This window comes from Hippoglossus hippoglossus, chromosome 6 (assembly GCF_009819705.1).
Source record: "Hippoglossus hippoglossus isolate fHipHip1 chromosome 6, fHipHip1.pri, whole genome shotgun sequence".
NCBI classification, from domain to species: domain Eukaryota; kingdom Metazoa; phylum Chordata; class Actinopteri; order Pleuronectiformes; family Pleuronectidae; genus Hippoglossus; species Hippoglossus hippoglossus.
In genome coordinates, this window is record NC_047156.1 from 1007214 (window position 1) to 1026423 (window position 19210).

At 46.1% G+C, this 19210-nt stretch overlaps 1 protein-coding gene across 7 annotated transcripts in view; it reads left to right on the forward strand.

Annotated features, from left to right (window-relative positions):
* immp2l (inner mitochondrial membrane peptidase subunit 2) overlaps positions 1–19210 on the forward strand; it is an 89795-nt gene that overhangs the window by 35633 nt on the left and 34952 nt on the right. The window lies entirely within an intron of this gene.

The window sequence follows — 19210 nt, forward strand, 5'->3', positions numbered from 1 at the left end:
TCTTATGTCTGCTGATGTTAAACCTGAATCTCTCTCCTCTGTGGTTTTGGTCTGAACTCAGTCGCTCCTCCACCCAAACACTTTGAATCGTACTGTAACGCCAGCCCTTTTCATTTAGTAATTTTAAATGTTCAGTCTTCATCTTCCTGGTGATGTCCCGGCTGTGAAAGGAGGGCAGCTGGGTGACAGCGACAGTGCATTACTCGCTAATCATGTCCCATTACATAATTATCCCTGGATTTATTGCCAGGATCTCGTGCTCATTAGCAGCCATGAATCAGAGCTTGTGTGCTGATAAAACCTCCCATTAGCCGTGTTGGGATATTAACGCAGGAGGCGGCTGGAGAGAAACCTGAGATTACATGAAGTACACAGGAAACCACCAACAGATCAGTCCTTATCAGAAAGAAGGGAAATATCACGTGTGGTCATGTGTTCAGTCAACAGTTTAGAATCGTAATGTGGTGGAAGTTTAGTCGTGATATTAAGAATGAATAATCGATCACTGCTTTTCTGAAGTTTAACTCGTAAGATGAACGGAAATAAGACGTCCGGTCTATTGACGATTTCCTGTCCGTGTTGGTTAGCTTGTGCTGTAGTTAGCATTTTCTTCATCGCTCGGTTTACTGCCCAGATACATAAACCGCCACCTACTCTATGTGTTTGTACGGTTTCCTGCAGAGGTCAAGTTATATGTTCTGGTAAGACGGGGAGAGTAAAGTACCAAAAGGGTACCACTACTGAATTCCAGGTACTTTAACAGAATTGATTCAAATATGAAGGGTATCCAACCCTCCCACAAATATACTGTACGTCCAGATAATGTCCTTCACTGTGGAAAATGTTCTAGGTTCTGAGGTTCTATCAAAGAAATAAGTGTCAGGAAAGACTTGAAACGAAAAAGAAAGAATCCACGAGGCTGATTTTGCTGAAACTTCTCTTCAACCACGAGAAAGAAAAGAATAAAATCGACAGCAGACGGAAAGAACTGAGTTTGTCTGAGCTGGTCTTTGGTGAAGCAGTGATGAAACGTCCTGATGGACTCAGAGAACTCACTGTCCATCGTCCCATTACCACGTTACATTTCTACTTCCTCTTGACAATCTGCACTCAACTCATCTTGAAAGAAGAACACTCATATATATATTATATATTTTTTTTTTTCTTTTGCCAACTTTGTAGGAAACTGTGCAACATTTAGACAGAAACCTAACGTGTGTACGTCTTTCTCTTTGCCTGTGTGTGTGTGTTATGAGTCAGATACGCTTCAGCTCCTCCAATATGACAAAATGCATCATTTTCACCCGCTCACAGTAAGTGTAGTATAACAACATCCTTCACAGAGCGAGACGTTGATGTCATTGACCTCAGTAGCGTGATGAGTGGAACTGCTTCTCCCTGAAAAGAGCTTGTTCCTGACGACCTCTCAGGACTGGATGGACCCAAACCCTCCTCACTGCTCAACCCCATTTCATCTTGTTCTGCCAAGTCTAAGAACAATGCTTTTTACAGGATGATGGATTAAACAGTATGAACCAGATGGGCAAAGACCTGAGCTCGTCTGTATTTGGACACCCAGTCAGCTGTGTGCACGCTTGAGGCTTTAATTGTGAACTCCTCAGAATTGGCTTGTTCCAATATGTTTGGTTGATTAATGATTCAATCTGCTGCCAACAGCAGTCGCCACAGCTGCCACTGTAGAAACAGCACAAACGGTATTTGCAGTAATTTCCCGAGCAGCTTGAACCTTCTGCTTCTGGGGGATAAACGGACTCGAACATGTTCATCTCCTCTGTAGGTACGAGCCTCAGCAACTTAAAATAGACTCTGCACCTTGTCTTTAACAGTCCCTTCTTCTCCTGTTCTGGGATCTTAGATGTGTGCCGTGTGTTTTAAATGTAAAACCTTAGTATTGTTGAGTCTAGTTTTCAAAGTGTTGATCCCTGTCTAAAGGAGACTATCTGTCACTCGGGACAGACGATACAGTTCTTCTATCTGAATGACCACTTCCAAACCATGAAAGTGTGTCGAGCAGCTCAGGACTCAGCCGGCCTGACTCCTCTGCCCCCCCGCTGCCGCTCTCTGGGGCCTGAGCTCGGGTCTGAGCGGAGCAGCTGTGGTTTGATGCTGCAGCTGTTTGTGTTGACTCTGAGGCACAGTGGACGTGAAGCCGTAAAACCACTTTGATCCCTGACTTTCTGCCTGTGTTCCTGATGTCTGATGTCTGATGGGATTCTGCAGGAGACTTTTTCACTTCTTCGTCAACAATCTTCATCTTGGACTTAGTCTCTGCTAATGAGGCCTGGGTTTAGTTACGTGTCTTTTAAACTCTATAACAGAAGTGGGCCAACCTGCTGGAGGCTGACGGGGGGGAGTGAAAGTGTTGGTCGGCCTTTTGCATGAAACATCAGATGTGACTTTGGTGTTGGCGTGAAACTCTTCCCCAGAGGATGAGCACTGATCGGCCGAGGACTTCCTGTTTCCATAAATCAACACGCCGTCACATACGTGTTAATGAGTGCGGCGTTTTCCTCAGAAGTCGGGATGAAAGAATCACGATGTGCAGATCTGAACGAGGGGGGGGGGGGTTTCACACGCGTGACTTGCAATCAGTGTCCAGGACTCATGGATCTGTGGATGAGATGCAGCCACGTGTTCCCGTCACATCACCACGGAGCTGCTGCTGCTTCCTGTCGTCGGCCATTGATCAGCGTCTGTCAGAGGTTTTCTAACAATAACCCAGAGATCAGCTGACTGTCAGATTGGTGTTGTCTTCGTTGACGTATCTGTCGTGTGGCTCTGTGAAGAATAGTGATGAAGAGCCAGCTCAGGCTCAGCAACACACCGGCTGATTCTGGATCAGGTGGTTGTTTAGTGTGAGTTTGAAGAAGATGCACGTTGAACTTATGATCATATGATCTCCACAGCAGAAGTTAGACATCACGTCCTGCCTCGTGCTTCGCCGCCCCTCATTCGACCACCTCCAAGATCTCTTAGTTGTTAGACGAATCTCTTGCTGCTTCTTCATACATCAAACACAAACATTTTCTGGATTTCATGTCCGAAAACGGCTTAAATAACATTGGTCTGAAACCCGAGACCTTCAGCTTGATACAGTTTTGTATCTTGTTAAATGAGCTGATTGTGTTGGTTGTTTACTACGAGTTTAAAACCTTCCTGATCACCGTCCTTTCCTGTTTTCACAGTTTCAGATGATACATGAGAAGTGTTTGACTGTATCAACCAATGAAAGCAGATTATTTTGAACCACTGACCTGAACAAACCAGCTTCAACAGGAACATTCAGGAACCATCACGTCAAACAGAAACTGTGATCAACTGACTGGATTTGATGATGAAGGTGATGATGAAGGTGACGACCTGACTGAAGCATCTTAAAGTTTATTCTGTGAATCCCCCCCCACCCGCTGTCTGTAAGTCCTGACGTTTGTGTCTTGGTTGCAGACCCAGGATTAACGGGGCGGGGGGCGGGGGGGTTTGTAGGGACTTTTAGGGAGGGCTGTTTTCTCTGCTGTAATAACGCTCATTAACACTCCTCGCTCGTTTAAGGGCTGTTATTCATCATCATATTTATTGTGGTTTTAGGCTTTGTATTGCTTTAATAATGCCCACCATTCATCTTCTGGTGTCATGACAATGGCTCCGCATCCTGCCCAGTTGTGCAGGACTGTTTATTTCCTCTCAACCCACATCACAGATATTGTAATTGTTGGATATAAATCTAAGCGGTAATGGCCCTGTCACAGTGGCTCTTATTAGTGTTTGCGAGCACTGGAAACGGTTTGTGATGCTCCGTGTCTAAGGAGGCAATTAGTCAGCTTTAATTGGACAGAAATCTACCGCAGCGTTACTGTGGCTGCGTCGTCTCTCCGGGGCTCAGCTCCCTCTCCGTTAACCTGCAGCTCATCTGAATGCAGGAGGAGAACGTGCAGGTTCAGGCAGCTCTGAACCGGACACTCCTCATCCATTACTGAGCAGGGAGGTGCACAGCCCAGCGGGGAGCCACAGCACCGTCTCCCGCTGAGTCCAGATGATGTAGATCCTTAGCACACGTCCTGAAATGTGTTGACATGTTGTTCTTAGCAGAGTTATTGTCGGGCTGTTGCTCCGAAGCTGAATCCAGAGCGTCGGCACCTTCTCACCTTCTGAAAGGAAGCAGTGTCTCCTTGTGACTCCTCAGGTCCAGAGTCGTGAGCAGTTCCAGATTGATTTCCTTCTCTTTAAAGATTATTCTTCTGATGGGACCTTTTCAGATTTCATTTACTTCCACTGCTGCAGGAGAACTAGGATAGAGTGTCTCCTTAATTCTTTAATCTCTGTTTTCTGTTAAACTTACATTACATTTTTTAAGTCCATCTCAAATTTGTACTATTTTAGAATAATCACAGGAGCTTGATGTCTGATGTCCGGGTCTCTGCAGCTCGCAGGGCGTACGACTGCCAACAGGGGGCGCACGTGCAAGTCTAAACACAATAAAACAATTCAGAAGTAAAGTAGATTCACACTCTGGAAACTCATGGTTCCCTCAGCGGCTAATTCTGTGGCAAAGCACTGTGTGTGTGTGTGTGCGTGTGTGTGTGTGTGTGTGTGTGTGTGTGTGCTCTCTCTCGTTGCAAAGCAGTTGCCATGGCAACGGCGGTGGCCAATGCTGCTTCTATTGTGCTGCCCATGACTGTGTGTGTGTGTGTGTGTGTGTGTGTGTGTGTGTTTATCGTCGTGTCACAGGTGTTTATTTGTTTCCAGTATTTTCATTGATAATAAGTTGTAGTTTTATTTGTACAGTATACTATTTTAAATCACTTTTGGGGGTTTAACAGTAGCTCACTGACATTTCACAACATTCTTTTGGATGAAATTTGTCTGAATCGTATCTTAATGTGAAGAGGATCTGCTCTGACCCAGATTTAATGAACAGCCTGGCAGCAGCGCAGAGACTTCTCTGATTGGTCAGCAGCGCAGAGACCTCTCTGATTGGTCAGCAGTGCAGAGACCTCTCTGCTGACCAATCAGAGAAGGCTCAGCTCAGGCCGACCAGGGGCTGGTTTGGGGGAATTGGCGTGAATTTACCCACATATCTCACCACGTGTTGAAACTACGTAATTTGCGTTGATCCACGTGTTTACATTGACTTTGTGTGTATCTCGTAGTTTGTGTCACGTTTGGTGTGAACGCAGCATCGGGCACAGTGTGGATTTAATATTAGTTTCACTCCCTTCTTCATTTTTAAAGTCGTGTCGATCTAAACCTTGAAGAGAGAAGAGAAACGAGAAATCACTGGAAGTGGAGACGTGTATTTATATTTACACTCCGGTTTATTCTCTGTTCGTCAGCTCCACGTGTTTCAGGCTGGTCGGTGTTCGACTGTTTTTCTTGTTATCGTCTGTTTTTCTTATCACGATTCCCCGTTTCTGTTTTTCTGCAGAGGCTCAATCTCCCTCAGGGATCAGTAGAGCTTCAGCTGTTTGCTGGAAGCTGATGGATCTCTGCCTCAGTCCCGTCGTGGGTTGTTGTGTCTTCAGTTAAAAGTCACAGTTCTTTACTTCAATGAACTTAAAAGTTTAATATTGTTAAAGATCTGGTGAAAGATGGAGGCTGAAGGAAGAAGTTTGATTCTGACCTGATGTCCACATGACCACATGTGTGTGTGTGTGTGTGTGTGTGTGTGCAGCAGCCAATAACATGCTGGGCAGTAATTAAACCTTGGAGAGTGAAGTGAAGAAGAAGCAGAGTAGTTCTGATCCTGCCAGGGCCTCCTCTCCTTATTCTTCATCACCATCCTCCTCCTCCTCCGTCTGCTTCCTCTTTCTTCTTCCTGGTTCTTCATCATCTTCCTCCTGGTGTGTTTGTTCGTCATCGTGTTTCTTCTTCATCGTCTTCCTCCTGGTGTGTTTGTTCTTCATCGTCTTCCTCGTGGTGTGTTTCTTCTTCATCCTCTTCCTCCTGGTGTGTTTCTTCTTCATCGTCTTCCTCCTGGTGTGTTTCTTCTTCATCGTCTTCCTCGTGGTGTGTTTCTTCTTCATCCTCTTCCTCCTGGTGTGTTTCTTCTTCATCTTCTTCCTCCTGGTGTGTTTCTTCTTCATCGTCTTCCTCGTGGTGTGTTTCTTCTTCATTGTCGCCAAAACGTCATGGTTGCAGTTGTTTGTTTTTGAATCATAATATTCCCAGCTGGCTGTTTTCACCACCTGCAGCTCAGCTTCTGCCAGAAATACACACAGGATCCAGCATTTTGAAATGATTATCATTCAAATGGAAAACAAGTTCTGCGAGTGTTCATCAGAGTCCCGAGTCCCCAGAGGAGGTCAGACTGTGATGTTCAGACAGGACTCGTGGGCTCTGTAGTGACAAATCCTGACGGGCTTTTATCCCTCGTGAGGTCAGATTCAGCACCAAAGTCTTTGATCACGACATCAGACGCCATCAGACGCCGCTGAAGGATTCCCACGAAGAGCTTCTGTGAAACCCTGGATACAATAACAAGGAGAAGAATCCCTCAGAGATTTCTTGATGATCATCACTGCACCAACATAGATCCCTTTGATTCTTTATTCCTCTTCATTCATGTGCAAACTGTGTTCAAAGTTACTTTAAACTTCGTCGACATTGTAGCTTTTCAATACAAAGTAAATCTTAAATCTGTTTTCAGACAGAATGTGAGTGTGTGTGTGTGGGGGGGGGGTGTCCGCTCACAGTCAGTGTGCCTCTTGGTTGATCCCAGTCCCTCCAGTGAGTTCTGGTAAACCTCTAATGGAAGGCGTCCAGGAGGAGTCCTGAGTAAAGATGCCCCGAACCACCTCATTTCTCCTCTGTGGAGATGAAGGAGCAGCGGTTCTACTCCAAACTCCTCCCCCTGTCTGTTACCCCACAGGTGAAGGTCGGACTGTAGATCAACCATCAAATCAAAAGCTTGTGGTCCAGCTGCTTCTACCACAACATTGATTTATTACTGTATTACTACTGCGTTACTCAGTTGTGTGTACTCACAGTACATAAACTTACAGTTTAATGCAGATTCTCATGTTTCAGAGGCTCAAGTCTTCTGCAGCAGTTGCAGGTTCGATTCCGACCGGGCTCTTTGCTGAATGCATGAGTTGAAATATTTAAACTTGTTTGTGTCTCATGACTTAATAACATTACAAAAACATTGAAATAGATATTTCAAATACAGAAATGATAACTTCATATAATCGAGTATTCACACATTAACAAAGTATGCAACCAAATACACAAATACTGTGTTTGTAAACAGTCCTGAACCTTGATTCAGTGTTATTGTGTGAACTCGTCCACGTCAGATTCAAACACTGATCTTCACTCTGTCAACTGGCAGTGGTTATATTTATCATAAATGAAACATAAGTGGAACTGATCATTGTTGCGTTGGAGCCGTGACCCTGTTTTTATTTCCAGACGACAAACATCAGTCTCGGTTAATGTTCACTTTGCTCTGTTTTTCTTTCTTGTTCCTTCGATATCACATCTTGTCTTTAGCTGCTGAGTGACGAGTAAAGATAAACATGAGCGTTCTTTGAGGCTGTGGCAGCTTGTTTCCCGGTGGGAGCGCAGTCTGCTCCGTGCTTCCATGATTGCTTTAAACAATGTCTTAAACTAGGCTGCAGATCTCCTAATGAAGCTCCCACGAGGCTTCCTCTGATTCAGAGAGAACCGACTCCATCTTTACCGCCGACACGCTCTGTTCTTGTTTTTCTCAAAAGAGTGGAGCATCTGAGCAGCGGGCTAACTGCCCGACTCCCCTCTGGGCACCGGGGGTTGACAGTTAAAGCCTACTTTCCATTTATGAATTCACAGCTCTGGCGTGTGGCGCTGCAGAGGCCAGCCTGTAAAGAGCCCCTCTGAATAAATAAGCTGTCACCTCTGGGTGTCGGAGGAACAAGAGCAGCCACTCTGTCGGGTGAAAACTGCCTCTAACTCGTGACGGGACATGAAGGGAAACACGCTTCTAAAAACTCTAACCTCTGATTGTCTTTGATCTGCAGTTTCAGTGAAGCTCCTAAGTGTCATCCCAGCGTGACGTCACCTTCAGGTGGAGACCTGCCGGTAAATCAGCAGTTTCATCACAAAACCATATGAAATCGATTATTCCACCATATTTGCAGATCTCCCAAAATCGGCCTCTTTTCGATTCAGGGGCCAGAACCCCCCGACATTTACTGTTAGTATTTTCACTGGAATACCTCCTGTTGTCAGTCTAAGTGTGTGACAGTCTATCGTCTGCCAGTTATTCACAGGAAATCTAACTGCTGAACGGGGCCAGAGCGAGAAAGTAGATCCTCAGTAGTGGGCTCCAACAGTTTAACTGGTTTGGGGGAGATTTCTCCTTAAAGTGAGTGAACGGTGTCTGATGGAAACTTCAGAGCTGCAGTTGGAGGCGACATCTGACAGGGACAGATGGTCTGAGGAGGAATCAGACCTTTAAAAAGACGTTAAGTTCCTCTGAGCGAAGGGAATTACCTGATTCCAACAGAGCGGAGACATAGATGTGAGGATTTGATTAGACTTCAGGTATGAAGCTTTGTTTAGGAAGAATTACATTTTCACATTATAATCATCATGAGACTTTCCATTCCTGCAGCTCCTCTTCTCAGCCTTTGTCTCAAACTCTTTAAATCCTCGATGTGTTAGCAGATTCTAGACTTCCGACTGATTTAGTTTCCTGAATTAGCAGGAGGAGGAATCAGTTTGTTCCAGGACATCAAGCTCTCAGGTCAGTGGAAGAAAAGAGACATAAGGGGAATCTCCCAAGGCGTTTTCTTTCCAGTGTGAACATCCCGACTCGCAGACAGGAGGCCGGTGATGTGTTGTCACCTCAGTAACCTCCAGCAGGGAGGCCGGCCCCCGGCCCCCGGCCCCGGCCCCCGGCCCCGGCCCCCGGCCCCGGCCCCCGGCCCCCGGCCAGCAGGCGGCACTGCGCAGACGCCAGGGAGCCATTGATCAGCAGAGTTAACTGTTACTGTTACCGGATGCTCCTCAACCTGCACCTTAAGGGCAGTCGAAGGACCTTGGAGATAACGGTGGAGATCAAAATGTCTCCGCCCTCCACCCACACATGGACATGTATGTGCACTCCATCATGAGAGCAGCCTGTTGACCAGGAGGTCGCTCACACCCCCACAGCGCTGACTCGACACACAGGCACATATGAAAGGGGGAGGGTGGAGGAGGTGCTGCTGCTCGGGTTCATTATTCTCACTGTGATGTTATTAATAACATCGACTTCGTGTCTGAGCCGCCTGTCAATCACTCTCAGGCAGTAATTGGTCGCTCGTCTCTTAATTCCCTCGAACCGTCGACTGTTCACAGACCAGCTGATGCTGATGATCCCAATATTAATCAGTGTTTTTCAGCAGAGCTGGAAACTATAGTAAATTATATTTATCGGAGTCATGATGTGAAGCTTTAACGTCTTCGCTGTAACAGACGTCTTCATCTGTCACGTTCAGGGACGATGGAAATATAATGACGTCCTATTAATTACTGTGCTGCAGCATATTCTTGATTTTAGTCTGAATTTGAATTGTAAAGAACATTTATACTACAACAAACTGCAATAAACTGTAAGTCACAGCAGCTACGTACCATATTCAGCTGTGGACAGTTGAATATGCACATACAGGTCGAACACGTTATCAAGCCTCAGCCCATTAGCACCTGAACTTTTTGACAGCAAAGCAAAGTTTGTATTTAAATCAGCTCACGGCTCCATGGCAACTGGAAATCGAACAGCACGTTCTTTTTTAATAAGGTACATGATTTACTGGATAATTCCTGGAGCACGTGGTGAAGTCGTGCAGATAAATCTCTCATTAGCACGTCTGAACTCATACGTGCTGCTGGCTGTGCTCCCGCCAGCCGGCCGGCCCCAGGGCTCTTATCAGGGTTCGGCTGTCTTCTCTCAGAAACACGCCACACGTACCTCCTCTGGATCTCTGAGGTTGGACCATTGTGCATGAGGATGAGGGATTTGTTGGCGGTGCCGTGGTGACGGGGAGGGGGACGGTTGGTGTCACACCTCCAGCCAGCAGTGATTTATCTCTGCCTTGTTTTTATTCTCCTGCGAGGGACGAGCTGCCCTTTGACCCCTCGTCTCTCTGTACCGTGTCTCCTCAGAGGACGCCCACCATTTCAATTCAAAACGGAAAGTTAGGAAAACAGATTCTAAACTAACTGAGTAAAATAAAACAGCTATCGTTTAAAAAAGGAATCAGGTCCAAAATGTGAGTAAATAATTTCTCTTTAACCTCCAGAACACGTCAGGAACATGCCAGGAACATGTCAAGAACACGTCAGGAACATGTCAGGGACACGTCAGGGACACATCAAGAACACGTCAGGAACACGTCAGAAACACGTCAGGAACAATTCAGGGACACGTCAAGAACATGTCAGGAACATGTCAGGGACACGTCAAGAACACGTCAGGAACACGTGAAGAACACATCAGGGACACGTCAAGAACACGTCAGGGACACGTCAGGAACACGTCAGGGACACGTCAGGAACACGTCAGGGACACGTCAGGGACACGTCAAGAACACGTCAGGAACACGTCAGGAACACGTCAGGGACACGTCAGGAACATGTCAGGGACACGTCAGGAACATGTCAGGGACACGTCAAGAACACGTCAGGAACATGTCAGGGACACGTCAAGAACACGTCAGGGACACGTCAGGAACACGTCAGGGACACGTCAGGAACATGTCAGGGACACGTCAGGGACACGTCAAGAACACGTCAGGAACACGTCAAGAACACGTCAAGAACACGTCAGAAACACGTCAGGAACACGTCAGGGACACGTCAGGGACACGTCAAGAACACGTCAGGAACACTTCAGGGACACGTCAAGAACACGTCAAGAACACGTCAGAAACACGTCAGGAACACGTCAGCGACACGTCAGCGACACGTCAGAAACACGTCAGGGACACGTCAGGGACACGTCAGGAACATGTCAGGACTTCAGTTCATGTCTGAAGCAGCTTTTGTGAAAACTGTGAGTTTGATGCAACTGCTCTGAGGAACTTTAAATAACGAACTGTTCAGATGCTTTTACTAAAACTACTAAATTTGAATGAAGTGTTCAGGCTCAAACTGAAAACTGAATAAGTCTGTTAATAAGCTCACAAACCACAGGTGCCTCTGTCTTCTCTCCTGCTGGAGTCTGGACTCTCAGCCAACATGTTTTAAACATGTGTGATTCCATCACACTGGGTTTGTTGAAGCTCGTCCAGTGTGAAGTCATGTGACACTCTCCTAGTCTGATTCTGACAGGGATGCTGGCAGCAGCCAGTGGGGGGGTTCACTCTGAAAACCATCTATCCACTGAGGTGGAGAGAGAACATCAGAGACACTTTCACCTGCTCAGCTCTGAACCTTCACGTTCTTCTCTTTAACTTTCAACATGTGGAACAGTTGTTCTGACATCATTCATTGATTAAAGTAAATCCAAATACTTTCTGCTGTAGCATTGTATCACACAGCTGGATGATCCAACAGAATCATTTTTATCTCAATATTATCCTCATTTAAACAGGATTTGAAACATTAATAATTCAAATGTAAATTAAAACCTATTGTGCTCAGGTCAATGACTCAAGCCTCCTTAAACGCCTGCTTTCCTCTGATTGGTGGAAGGTCTGGAAGGTTTGTGACGTCCTCATCCTCGGCAGTAACACATCATTCTGACAATATGCAGAGTTTTCCCTCCGGAGGCAGGGGAACCTCTGGAGAACAAGGTGAGGCAGATGAGCTGGAGTTTATTTATCATCATCCTTCTTGTTCTTGAGCAGAAGAAGCTCTGAACCGTTCACAGTTTTCTGGACTGTGCAGCTGCAGTTTCTCTCCAGTGGCTCAGCACGAAGATAAATCACCCTCCTCTGGACTTTAGGTTTAAATGAGCTTTTCCTAAAAGCTCGCAGCACAGCTTCAAACAGTTATTGACATCAGGAGCGTGGCCTGACCTGCCGTGAGGATACAGATACATCCGCTGGTGAATTCAGGTCATTTTCACCACATGAAGAAACGGTTCCATTCCAGCTCGATGTCTGCAGAGTGTGTTCTCATCAGGTTTTGGGCATTAAGGGGTGATTGATGGATCTATTTCCTCTCTGCGTCGCCTGTCTGGGAGCTGTTGAGACTATCTGTGGCTAGTGAGATCTGTCTGCAGCTGCAGGACACGACACTCAGGAGGAAATGTGCAGCCTCCAACGGTTCACCTCTGAGCTGATGAGCTCAGGCAAGTCATTATGTCATCGATCCCTGGAGCATTTAACCAGCAGGCAGAATTCACTGAAGTCCAGACTCTGCCATTGATCACACAGGCCTGTAGTTACGTAAGGTGACAAATCGAACACACAGTGACTGAGGAACACGTTCAGGTTTTTCTGTTTCCCTTCACATGCACGGACACTGCAGGGAGAGTTGGGATCGATATCAGGTCCTGTGCTCAGAATAATCTGGGTTCAATCCCACATGCAGCAAACGGGACTTGAGGTCCAGACTCGGGTGAGCGGCCACACTAGTCATCAGGTATCAGTGCCCACACTGGTCATGTTTCTGTGTGAGGTACTAAATCTGAAATATGTCCCTTGTCTCGTCTTTATTTAACAGACACTTGAAATGTTGCTGTAGTCGGTGTTTCAGACACAAGTCATCTCTGACAGGATCCTGCACCATATGGATGGTTTTGAAATGGTAATCGACTCTGAACGTGTGACAGCTTTGCCCACAGTGGCCAAAAGATGCTATAGAGTTAGTTCACACACCTCATGACCAATGACCATTATTATATAGTGATGTGTTCAGTGAATTAGGTTCTGGCAAACAACCATCACCTGAGAAACCTTTTAAGATGATGTTCAGTTTCCTGGTGCTTTATTCTCTTCAGATTGTTTTTGCCAAACAGCTGCTTGAAGAACAGTGTTAACAGAGGTGTTGTACTGGATCTGCTCCGGGGCCGATGTGCAGAATGTGTTTACCAGCAGAGGGAAGTTTAACATGGAAAAACCTTCTGCTGTTTTTCTAAATATTTCAAACTCGTGTATGTTTTTCTCGTCTCGTTGATAACCACAGTCGTCTCTCATTGGTCGGTCAAAGCTTCCCTGTGAAGACCTTCCACCAAGCAGCTGCACTCAGGTGTAATTCAGGCTGAAGCTCTCACCTGAACCTGGTTGTCATCGGATCGAGGGCCGTCAGTGTGGAGCCGGAGCAGCGAGAGTAAAGTGCTGCCAGCCTAAAAACCCTGAATGTTAAGATGCTTGTTTCCACAGCTGAGTGCACTCTTGAAAACCTCAGACCATGTGCAGCAGAGGCTTCGCTCCCTGAGGAGGAGCTCGCTGGGCGAGTCTGAGCGTTGCTTTGACTCAGGTAGACGTTGAGGGTTTTTATTGGACCAGATGAGGTCAATAATGGCTCCAGTTGTTGGCCTGCTGAGCATTGCGATGCCATTTGGCCGAGCAGTAGTGAGCAGAGCTAACGGAGCAGCTCCGTTCAGCAGGACGCCGCCGCTCACTACAGCCCGCTCTTAATTTCCCTCTAATCTTCCTCCCTCACCTTGTCTCCCAGCTCTAATCAGTGCGCTCGGAGGAAGCCAGTGTTTAAGTGAAGCAGCTTACTGGGTGATTAGGAAAGTGTAAATTATTCATTATAGAATGTGTAATCATAAAGCAGCCTTTGGTGGAGGATGAAGGAGCGCACGGCCTCCCGCTCCCCCGCAGCGAGACCACGCCCCCTCCTTCCACCGCTGATGGCAGAGGAAGTGAGACACGGAGAGGTCAGAGAGAATCCACAGGAATCGAACCACCGTCATGACAGAAGCTCAGGTTTCTGACGGAGTCACGGGACGGCAAGTTCTTTATGGAAAGTGTTTTTCAGACCTGTTTTTCCCTTTTCAAACTAAAACCATCTCTGTCCAGTGTTTTCACTAACACGCCTGAAAACACATATCACATGACCACTCACGTGCAATGGGCATTGGTACATATCTGGGGTCTCATTTATCAAACATTGCGTAGGATTCATACTAAAAGTGTACGTACGCCCAAAAGCCGGAAATGGCGTACGCCAAAGGAAATTCCGATTTATAAAACCGTGCGCACGCACACCTGAACACAATGTTCGCTTTATAAATCACAGTCCACCTGGAAACGTTCGTACGTGGATCTGCCTCCAAATCCGCCCTCCACACGCCCACTTTCAACCATAAATGGTCAATGCAAAGCACGGCATGAATATTAAATTATCCTGCTGACCAATGGGTTTCCACCGTGAGTCGTGACGGAGTCACGGCATCAAGCGATGAGAAGAGGAAGCGAAACTTTCTGACACTGACATCGAGGTGTTTGTTAGTGAGGTGGAGGTGAAGAGACATTTTATGGGACAGCAGTGATGTCACTAATAAAGAAAATACACTGATACTCTGCCGCTGCTGTGGATAATACAATGTGTGAGAGTGAAGACGACAGAAAGAACGGAGCCTGAAGTAAAAAACAGATCAATGGAATCTATATCAGCTGATCAGACATCGCTGAACCCTCATCTTCCTCATTCTTCCATTCGCATGCACACATCACGCAGAACCCCGCACCAGTGTCACAACAGTATTTATTTATTTAGAGCGTCGGACCGATTCCCTCACATCAGTGGATCCTCACCTCCACTCTGGGATATTATTTGGAAAGTTTCTTAATTTCTTGTAAGTGATCTCCAGGTCGCTCTGTGCGCCTGACGGCTCAGTCCCGTTCACTGCAGAGATCTGATGATACACGCACAGTGTTAGAAGATATTATTAAAACCTATTAATGACTCGGATCTGTAACTCCGCTGTTTAATGGAATCTAAACGTAATTTGCTGTAAGTTGTTTTATATATTTTTAATTTAAAAGGTTTGTGTGGAACAGATATGTCGCGCGAGCAAAACTAAGCTGTTGGTTTTAATGTAAATGATGAATTTGATCAATAATCTGCTTCAGTTCACCACCTCAGGTCTGCGTCGCCACTTTCCCGTCTCCAAAACGTTCGTACGCATGGGTCAGAGTTTGCGTGGAAATACGCAAATTTTCCCATCAAGTTTGTTTTTATAAATCCCAACGTTTGCATGAGAAGTGGCGTACGCACGTTTCAGGCCCCGTTTTGTGCGTACGCAACGGTGATAAATGAGACCCCTGGTCTCCTTCACATGTAAACAGCCGTATCATGGTAAAATACAGAATCGAAGAAAAGACACCAGGGTCAGTAACACTTGTACTTGATTCTCCATGTTTGTTCTACTCTGGGAGCTCAGGCTGATGCTGGTTGGTTTATTCTGGAAGGAGGTCATGTGACAGCAGCCTGACCAATCAGAGAAGGCTACGTCCTGAACCAAATACAGCAGAGACCGCTGTGTGTCAAATTGTGTTTGGAAGCTAGAAATAATAGTTTTATAAAGTAATCTTAACACAAGAATCAAAATGAATCCACTGATCAACAGCCCTGAAAGCAGCTGCTCAGTGATTGGTCGGAGGTTTGTCCAGCAGCTTGTGACTGCGTGAGTCCGAATGTGAAACGTCCTGAGATTAAGATTAAGAGCCACCACAGAACCAAGGAGAACAAAGAAATAAGTCGGAGGCAGCCATTAATCAGCCTGATGGTTCCTGCTTCTCTACTGGAAATAACCTTGTCTTGTAAGTGACTGCTGTCTGCTTGAGTTTATCAGCGGAGGTTAAGTGCACGCTCGCCAGCCGCGACTCTCCATCATGACACAATAATAAAAAGCTCAAAAAGCTCCGCGCTCCAAGATCGCCCAAAGTCAGCCATGTTGTTTTAGCTTAATGGGCCAGTGAGCGGGAGAATAATTACTTAAAGCCCGGGAGGTTCTGCAGGAGGGAAGTTAGATAAATGTGAGGCCTTTTCTACTTTTACTTTCCTCAAGCAGCCGAGCGCCGCCCTGGCACAAACGCTTCTAATGGTGTAATAATTCATGAGGAAAATACTTTCGCTCTCGCATTTTACCCACGAACACGGAGCCGGGAAATGGGACATTTTAGAAGTGGAAGCGTTGTAATGAGAGGTATTAGTTTACTTCAGCCCGGATCGTTGGGCTGCTCATGGATTATTAGCAGGAAATGAAACGGGGGGGGAGAGTGGCAGGTAAAGACTGAGTCATGTAATCAAATCTAAAGACGACAGATATGATTCTGCTGGGAACCAACACGCAGTCAGAGCCCATGAAGCTCAGCTGCTGTGTTTTCTTTGTGTTTTATTGTAAATCCAACACGTCTCCGTAGAGTCTCTTATCATCTGTCGTCCCTTTGATGACTTTCTGATCTTCCTCTGCGGCGACGTCGACTTGAACAAAGCCGCTGGAACACCACCTCTTGTTTCATTCCTCAAACACACGGCAGCGTTTCCAGCCGAGCCGCGGTGAGTCTTCTCACGCTGCCGGAGGAGGAGTGAAGCTCGTCCGACACCTCAGGGCCCTGCTGCTCCAAGGAGCCCATTGAGTCCCATCTTTAATTCACGACCTCGAAGGCAACAACTGATCGTAGAAAATAGTGTCTGCATATGTGAGGCCTCCCGACAGGAAACTGTCATGATGCTTAGTTTAACTCTCTGCATGGAAAAGTGTTTCCAAAGATTCAAATTGTGCATCTTCACTCAGCCAGACATGATGTTATTATATGAAGAGTTCAGTCTCCATGAAACCAAGTCGCCGCAGACGACTTCCTGCTCGTTGTGAAATATTAATGAGCAGGGTTTTTCAGAGTAAAATCATTAAGCTTTGGAAAAACTAACATCTGACACGTAAACCATGAATTTAAAAAGACACTGAGTCACGAAATGAACAGTTTCAATGTTTTATGAAAACCTTATATCTCAGTTATGGTGATTTTCATGTTTTGGATCAGTTAGATAACGGAGGATGAAAAGAACAGGAAGACACGGAAAGGAATAAAGAAAGTGGGGAGGAAAATAGAATGGGGGGAAAAAGAAAGGAGGAAGGAAACAGGAAAGAGGGTGAAAGGGGGTGAAAGAGGTAAATAAAGGGGGTGAAAGGTGTAAAGGTATTAGGAAAGTTGGAGGAAGGTCAGAAATAGGCAGAATATAAGAAGAAGAGGAATAAAGAGGAAGGATGAAATATAGAAGGCCACGAATGAGGAAAGGCTGCAGAAGGAAGAGAGGAAAGAGTGCAACAAAGAAATGAAATATGAGGGGAAGCAGGAAGGAAGGACGAAGGAAAGAGTGCAACAAAGAAATAAAGGAAGGAAGGAATACCTAGAGAAAGAAAAATATTGGCATCATGAGTTGAATCAGTTCTGAAAGACTAAAAGCAAATTATCAAAAATATAAACATGTCCCACAATGAAGATGAGTTTTTAACTGTAGGCTTTAAAAAAATACATTGATTATTGATGCTTGATTATTGATTATTGATTATTGATGCTTGATGCTTGATGACCAGAAACATCAGCTGTGAGACAAAGTCAGTAATAACACATGATCGGTGAGTAAGTTTCCACCAGAGGAAACGTGGCGTGTTCTTCATATCTCAGACTCGTCATCATCATTCAGAACTTAGTATTAAGTATTAACAAGCAGCCAAGCAACGCCCACCTCTGATTGGCTGTCGCTGAGGGACGCAGGGATTCAACACAAACAACCTTTATTAATTTCATCTGTTCCGTGGAGCCGCGTCTCGTCTCTGCCTGTCGCTCTGTGATGAATGACGATGTGCAGCGGGGACGGTACCAACTTCCTGCATGAAAATATGTATCTGCAAAATTAATGACTTTTTAATTTGGCAGTTTGTTGGATTAGTCACAGCTTCGACAGATTTATCAGAAAAAACTAAACATAGAAGAATAAGTTGTAGTTTCAGATGAAACAGCAGCAAAGTCCTGGAAGGTTCAGATTACTAATTTTACATTAATAATAAAATGTGACAGCAGAAATAACTACTGTCCAACTACCAGCCCATCGTGACGTCACCCGTTGGTTTGTGAGCTGCTGTGGTGGAGCCGCAGTTTGACATTTAGCTCGGCGCCATCTTGGTTTTTTGAAACCAGAAGTGACCACATCTGGAGGAGCGGGGGGGGGGGTGGAGCTGGACTTGGATCTCCAGGACCCTGCACGCCCACCTACACCTGCCACCTGCTCCCATTGGACGGTACTAGCTGCCAATCACACTGTTGTATCCGCGGTGTGCAGCGTAAAGTCACCTTTGCAACCTTAAGGGGGCGCTGGTGTTTGCTTTTTTTGGTTTGTGTGGAGTCCTGAAGACGCAGATCTGAGTCCTGGTCTTTCACTGAGGATTGTGGATTTAATTTAGTCAGCTGCTGTGGATGTTGTGTGGAAAACTCTTCCTGTTTGAGCTGTTCCCTCTGGATCTCCCCCGACACATCGAGTGTGCACCTTCCCCACTGAGCACTTCCTCTGTCGGAGGAGCTTTTGTCTGCTCTTCGTTGTGTATTGGCATTTTTTTTTTTTTTTTTGACAGTTAAAAAGAATCCTGCTTTTATTTAGTTTTTCTGAGGATTACACGTTGACATTATTCGCTCCTCTCAACAGGGATGAACCCGAGTTGAACTCAGCAGCACAGGTGGGGAAGCAAACATGGATGAAAAGCCTCCAAAGTGACCTGTCATCTCTTTTATAAAACCTCCTGCAGCTGCTCCCCTAAATACCCAGACTGCTCTTCACCTCTCTAATGAACCCGGGCCTCGTTATCTTGTACAGAGGAGCCCAGCACATCAGTAACATCAGCACTTCGAGGCGTCCGCCGCCATCGTGCTCTGTCGTTCGGGACGGAAACTACTTTGTCCTGGTTTTCGTGGTCCATTTGTCTCCCCTCCCCCCTCGCGGCTCAATGTGAGGCCCTTAACAAATGAGACCAATACTTGCTGAGCTGTTCCTGCGACGGCGGCAGGGTCACACAGGGAAGGGGGTGGCTTGCGCGCCGCGTTCTTGCTGACCTATTCACTACCTGCCTCTAATGGGTCATATTTTAGCTCCTGTGGCGGTGACAAATGGCCGCGCTCTAAAAGCCCTGTCCGAGACGCTGAAACTCGCTTGATCTATGACTGAGTCCCGCTGATAAATGCCTCCCATCAGTTTGCGCGTGACGCCGATTCATCACCTCGCTGAGGCTTTTGTTGGGAATCCATATTGGATTTTTAATGAAAGAGAATATAAT